The sequence below is a fragment of the Ursus arctos genome, unplaced genomic scaffold (assembly GCF_023065955.2).
Source record: "Ursus arctos isolate Adak ecotype North America unplaced genomic scaffold, UrsArc2.0 scaffold_20, whole genome shotgun sequence".
Classification (NCBI taxonomy): Eukaryota; Metazoa; Chordata; class Mammalia; order Carnivora; family Ursidae; genus Ursus; species Ursus arctos.
Genome location: NW_026622875.1, coordinates 23662237 through 23669756, shown reverse-complemented (window position 1 = coordinate 23669756; position 7520 = coordinate 23662237).

Sequence of the window (7520 nt, the reverse complement as noted above, 5' to 3'; positions counted from 1 at the left end):
TCAGTCTTTTTGAATTTATTGGGACTTGTTTTGTAGCCTAATATGTGATGTATCCTGGAGAATGTCCCATGTGCTTGAAAAGAATGTGTATTCTGCTGTTTTAGGATGGAATGTTCTGAATATATCTGTTAAATCCCATCTGGTCCAGTGTGTCATTCAAAGCCATGGTTTACTTGTTGATTTTCTGTTTGGATATACTGTCCATTGTTGTAAGTGGAGTGTTTAAGTCCCCTATTGATTAGTTCCTTTATGTTTGTTATTAACTGTTTTATGTATTTGGGTGTTCCCATGTTGGGTATATAAGTATTTAGAATTGTCATATCTTTGTGTTGGGTTATCCCCTTTATTATTGCATAGTGTCCTTCATTATTTCTTCTTGCAGTCTTTGTTTTAAAATCTATTTTGTCTGATATGACTATTGCTACCCTGGCTTTCTTTTGACATCCATTTGCATGATAAATGTTTCTCCACCCCCTTACTTTCAATCTGCAGGTGTCTTTATGCCTGAAATGAATCTCTCATAAGCAACATATAGATGGGGTCTTGTTTTTTCACTCTGTCTTGTCATTCACTCTATCATCTTGTGTCCTTTGACTGGAGCATTTAGTCGATTTACATTCAAAGTGATTATTGATAGATATGTATTTATTGCCATTTTGTTACTTGTTTTGTGGTTGTTTTTGTAGTTTTTCTCTGATCCTTTCTTCTCTTGCTCTCTTTCATGGTTTATTCGCTTTCTTTAGTGATAAACTTCGATTCCTTTCTCTTTATTCTTTGCATACCTATTACTGGTTTTTGATTTGTGGTTACCATTATGTTTGTATATAATATCCTCTTATAGCAGCCTATATGAAGTTGATGGTTGCTTAAGTTTGGATCCATTCTTTACTCCTCTCCCCCCACATTTTTGATATATGGTGTCATATTTTACATTCTTTTATTTTCTGAATCTCTTGACTGATTTTTACAGATATACTTATTTTTACTGCTTTTGTGATTCCTAGTTTTCATATTTCATTTATGGTCTTTCCTTTCCACTTAAAGAGTCCCCTTTAATATTTCCTGTAGGGTTGGTTTTGTGGTCATGAGTTCCTTTAGTTTTTGTTTGTCTGAGAAACTCTTTATCTCCACTTCTGGTCTGGTTCTTCCTTCCTTTCTCTCTCTCTCTCTCTCTCTCCCCAACAGGGGGCTCAAACTCATGACCCAGAGATCAAGAGTAGCATGCTCTACTGACTGAGCGAGCCAGATGCCCCTCTTCTATTCTGAATGGTAGCCTTACTGGATAGAGTATTCTTGGCACCAGTTTTTCCCTTTCAGCGCTTTGAATTTATCATGTCACTCCTGCCTGGCCTGCATAGTTTCTGCTGAAAAATTTGCTGATAGCCTTAGGGGGTTTCCCTTGTATGTAGCTGTCTTCTTTTCTCTTGCTGCTTTAATTTTTTTTCCTTTATCACTACTTTTTGCCATTTGAATTACTATGTGTCTTGGTGTGGACCTCCTTGGGTTGATTTTGTTGGGGGGATCTCTGTGCCTCTTAGATCTGGATATCTGTTTCCTTCCCCAGATTAGGGATGTTTTCAAGTATTATTTCTTTAAAAAAATTTCTGCCCCCTTTTCTCTCTTCTTCCTCTGGGATCCCTGTAATGTGAATGTTATTACACTTGATGGGGTCACTGAGTTCCCTGAGTCTATTCTCAATTTGCATAATTTTTTTCCTCTGCCTTGCTCAACTCGATTGCTGTTTATTACTCTGTCTTCCAGGTCATTAATTCATTGCTATGCTTCCTCTAGCTTGCTATGTGTTCCTTCAAGTGTATTTTAAATTTCATTTATTGTGTTTTTCATCTCATGAGTATCTTTATGATTGTTACTTTAAATTCCTATCAGGCATATTATTTATATCCATTGCACTTAGGTCTCTTGCTGTGGTTTTTCCTGTTCTTTCATTTGGGACATATTTCTTTGTCTCCTCATTTTGTCTAACTCTGTGTCTGTTCCTGTGTGTTAGGAAAGTGAGCTTTATCTCATGCTCTTGAAGATAATGTCTGATGAACAAGAGGTCCTGTAAAGCTGTGCAGTGCATTGTCCCCTGTTCTTCAGGACTTAGTGCTTCAAGGGGTGTCTCCTATGTGTGTTGCCTATGCCCTGCTGTTGTGTCCTGGCTGCTCTTTCCTTCAGCCATTTGCAGAGGCTCTCTTTGCCTGTTGTGGGCAATGTTTTGTCCTGCTGCGGGGTGGGACACATTTAACAAGGTGCATGCTGGTCTGCTTGTGAAATGCTACCTGCCTTGGCTGCCACCAGAACTGAGCGCCTGTAAAATGCTTGGCTTGGAGATGTGGTGTTGGTGGGGTTTGTGCCAGTCTTCTTGGGGAAAGAATCTACAATTTCTGGACTGAGGCAAGTGTGACTAGGAAGAGTCGTTCTGCTAAAGCACAAAGGAGTGGAGCTTTGTGTAAGCAAGGTAGATAGCTAGTGTCGGTGCAGTGCTGGTTCCCACAGGTGGCCCTGTGTTTATTCTGAGGGCTGGGGAAGGGAAATGTTGCCTACCAGCTCCTTTGTTCTTGGAGGACTCTTCGTGTGATTCCTGCCTCTCCAGCTACACTGTGAGATGAGTAAATAACTCTCCCTCCCATATGTTCCAGTCGTTTTTCAAGCTGCTATTTCTACACTGTATCTCTGTGGGCTCTTTGCCGTGCTGTTTCTTTAAGGGTGGAGACTCAGCTTCCTATCACCTTCCAGGCTCTCCTAGAGCTGAGCCTCTGATTTTTTAAAATTCCAGGCTTTAAGTCCCACTGATTGTAGTAACTCATGAAATTTCAAAGCTCTCGCTTTGAAAGCCAAATGTTATGAGGATTTGTCTTCCCCATGAGGGATCCCTGGTGTGCTAGTCTGTTTCTTGCCCTTCACTGTGCCCCCTACTCACTCCCAATCATGGACAACCATGATTCATTTTGCTTCCAAACTATATCTCTGCCCTTCCTACCTTCTTTGATGTGGCCTCTTCTCTATCTTTAGTTGTGGAGTTTATTCTGCCAGTCTTTGGGTCATTTTCTGGGTTATTTGTGCTGATGTGAGTGTTATTTAGTTCTATCCATGAGAAAAGATGAGCTTAGAGTCCTTCTACTCTGCCATCTTTCCAGCCTATCTACGGATTTCTTTTTGATTATTAGAGTTTCTGTCTCTCTACTTACATTATTTATTTATTCTTGCATGTTGTTTCCTTTTTCCATTGGAGCCTTTAGTATATTAGCCATAGTTATTTTTAATTCCCGGTATAATAATGCCAACATTGCTACCATATCTGAGTCTGGTTATGATGTTTGTCCTGTTTCTTCAAGCTGTGTTTTTGGCTTTTAGTATGTCCTGTAATTTTTTGTTGAAAGCCATGCATTACTTACTAGGTAAAAGGAACTATAGTAAATAGGCCTTTAGTGATGTGGTGGTAAGATTTGTGTGGGGGATGGAAAGCATCCTATAGTCTTATGATTAAGATCTCAATCTTTTAATGAGCTTGTATCTCTGGGCTGTGAACTCCACACCTATTTTTCAATTTCATCCAGTGTGGGACAGGATGGCTAGAGGGGGATGAGTTGGGCATTTCCCTTTCTCCAGATTAGTCAAGCTCTGAGAGAAACCCAATAAGTTCTGGTAAAATAGTTTCTTTCGAGGTCATGCCTTCTTAAGAACAGAATGCTCTGGCATATTTAAAAATGTTTATTTTTCCCTCCCTCTGCTGAAAGCAGGAGGGGAATTTTCTCCAGTCTTTACTGGTAGAGCTCCTGGAAGTAAAACCCACAAAAATGTGGATTCACTTCCCTAAGTTGTGATTTTCTGTATCTGTCTTTCTCTCTAATTTTGGTGGCAGCAGTTTTCTGTGACTTCTCTGATGGATTTAAGAAGAGCTGTTGATTTTCATTATGTTCAGCTTTTTACTTGTTTTTTAGGATGTAGTAACAACTTCCAAGCCCCTTATATGCTGGATAGGAAACTGGAAGTCTCTTCATAATGTTTGAGTGCTAATGTAGATATTTACCATTTTCATGCTATTTATTTCCTTCTTTGGATTTGAGTTGTTGTCTGGTGTCATTTCCTTTTACTTGAGGACTTTATTTTGTTGTTGTTTCTAGATTTTATTTATTTATTTGAGGGAGCGAGTGAGAGCGAGAGAGATCACAGAGGGAGAGGGAAAGGGAGAAGCAGACTCGCTCCTAAGCAGAGAGTCTGATGCAGGGTTTGATCCCAGAATCCTGAGATCATGATCTGAGCAGAAGGCAGATGCTTAACTGAGCCACCCAGGTGCCCCAACTTGAAGGACTTTAGTATTTTTTTTGTACAATTTTTTAAAAAATTTAAATCCAGTTTAATTAACATATAGTGTATTATTAATATCAGAGGTGGAATTTAGTATTCATCAGTTGCATATAACACCCAGTGCTCATTTGTTCAAGTGCTCTCCTTAATGCCCATCACCCAGTTACCCCATCCTTTCCACCTACCTCCCCTCCAGCAACCCTCAGTTTGTTTCCTATGATTCAGAGTCTCTTACTGTTTGTCTCCCTCTGTTTTTGTCTAATTTTCCTTCCCTTCCTCCATGGTTCATCTGTTTTGTTTCTTAAATTCCATATATGAGTGAAATTATATGATATTTATCTTTCTCTGACCGACTTATTTTACTTAGCACAATACCCTGTAGTTCCATCCACGTCATTGCAAATGGCAAAATTTCATTCTTTTTGATGGCTGAGTAATATTCTATTGTGTATATATGCCACATCTTCTTTATCCATTCATCTGTCGATGGACATCTGAGCTTTTTCCATAGTTTGGCTATTGTGGACATTGCTGGTATAAACATTGGGGTGCAGATGCCCCTTTGAATGTTTGTATACTTTGGATAAATGCCTAATAGTGCAATTGCTGGGTCATAGGGTAGCTCTATTTTTAACATCTTGAGGAACCTCCATACTGTTTTTCAGAGTGGCTACACAGGTTTGCATTCCCACCAAGAGTATAAGAGGGTTCCCCTTTCTCTGCATCCTTGTCAACATCTGTTGTTTCCTGATTTGTTTCATTGTGCTTTTGATTTGTATTTCCTTGATGTCAAGTGATGTTCAGCATTTTTTCATGTGTTTGTTGGCAATTTGGATGTCTTCTTTGGAGAAATGTCTGTTCATATCTTCTGCCCATTTCTTTTTTTTTTTTTTAAGATTTTATTTATTTATTTGACAGAGAGCCAGCCAGTGAAAGAGGGAACACAAGCAGGGGGAGTGGGAGAGGAAGAAGCAGGCTCCCAGTGGAAGAGCCTGACGTGGGGCTCGATCCCAGGACTCCGGGATCACGCCCTGAGCCGAAGGTGGATGCTTAACGACTCAGCCACCCAGGCGCCCCACTGCCCATTTCTTGACTAGATTTTTTGTTTGTTTGTTTTTGTGTGTGTTGAGTTTGATAAGTTATTTATAGATTTTTGATACTAGCCCTTTATCTGATAAGACATTTGCAAATATACTCTCCCATTCTATAGGTTGCCTTTTAGTTTTGTTGACTGTTTCCTTTGCTGTGAAAAAGCTTTTTATCTGAATCAAATCCCAGTAGTTCATTTTTTGATTTTGTTTCCCTTGACTTTGAAGACATGTCTAGCAAGAAGTTGCTGCAGCCAAGGTCAAAGAGGTTGCTGCCTATGTTCTTCTTTAGGATTTTGATGGATTCCTGTCTCACATTTAGGTATTTCATCCATTTTGAGTTTATTTTTGTGTACGGTGTAAGAAAATGGTCCAGTTTCATTCTTCTGTATGTGGCTGTCCAATTTTCCCACCACCATTTGTTGGAGAGACTGTCTTGTTTCCATTGGATATTCTTTCCTGCTTTGTCAAAGATTAGTTGACTTTAGAGTTGAGAGTGCATTTCTGGGTTCTCTAGTCTGTTCCATTGATCTATGTGTCTTTTTTTGTGCCAGTATAGTACTGTCTTGATGATTGCAGCTTTGTAATACAGATTGAAGTCTGGAATTGTGATGCCTCTGGCTTTGGTTTTCTTTTTCAACATTTCTTTTGTTATTTGCGGTCTTTTGTAGTTCCATACATATTTTAGGGTTGTGTGTTCCAGCTCTGTGAAAAGTGTTGATATAAAAATAGGGATTGCACTGAATGTGTAGATTGTTCTGGGTAGCATAGACATTTTAACAATATTTATTCTTCCAATCCATGAGCATGGAATGTTTTCCTATTTCTTTGTGTCTTTCTCAATTTCTTTCATAAATGTTCTATAGTTTTTAGAGTACAGATACTTTACCTCTTTGGTTAGGTTTATTCCTAGGTGTCTTATGGTTTTTGGTGCAATTGTAAATGGGATCAATTCCTTGATTTCTCTTTCTTCTGCCTCAGTGTATAGAAACGCGACTCATTTCTGTGCATTGATTTTATATCCTGTGACTTTGCTGAGTTCCTGTATGAGTTCTAGCAATTTGGGGTGGAGTCTTTTGGGTTTTCTACATAGAGAATCATGTCATCTGTGAAGTGTGAGAGTTTGATTTCTTCTTTGCTGATTTGGATGACTTTTATTTCTTTTTGTTGTCTGATTGTTGAGGCTAGGACTTCCAGAACTATGTTGAACAACAGTGGTGAGAGTGGACATCCCTGTCTCATTCCTGACCTTAGGGGAAAAGCTCTCAGTTTTTCCGCATTGAGGATGATATTTGCTGTGGGTTTTTTGCATATGGCTTTTATGATATTGAGATATGTTCCTTCTATCCATACACTGCAGAGTTTTTAGTCAAGAAAGGATGCTGTATTTGTCAAATACTTTTTCTGCATCTATTGAGAGGATCATATAGTTCTTGTCGTTTCTTTTATTAATGTTATGTATCACATTGATTGATTTGCAGATGTTGAACCACGCTTGCAGCCCAAGAATAAATCCCACTTGGTTGTGGTGAATAATTCTTTTAATGTACCGTTGGATCCTATTAGCTAGTTACGTGGTGAGAATTTTTACATCCATGTTCATCAGGGATATTGGTCTGTAATTCTCCTTTTTGGTGGGGTTTTGTCTGGTTTTGGGATCAAGGTAATTCTGGCCTCATAGAATGAGTCTGGAAGTTTTCTTTCCATTTCAATTTTTTGAAATAGCTTCAGAAGAATAGGTATTAGTTCTTCTTTAAATGTTTGGTAGAATTCATTGGGGAAGCCATTTGTCCCTGGACTCTTTTTTTTGGGAGATTTTTAAAAAGATTTTATTTATTTATTTGAGAGAGAGAGTCAGTCAGCGAGAAAATGAGTGGGGATGGGGAGAGAGGCACAAGCAGACTCCCTACTGAATAGGGAACCTGATGCGGGGCTTGATCTCAGGACCCTGGGATCATGACCTGAGCTAAAGGCTGATGCTTAACCAACTGAGCCACCCAGGTGCCACTAGTTGGGATATTTGTTATTACTGCTTCAATTTCCTTGCTAGTTATGGCTTTTCTATTTCTTCCTGTTTCAGTTTTGGTAGTTCATATGTTTCTAGGAATGCATCCATTTCTT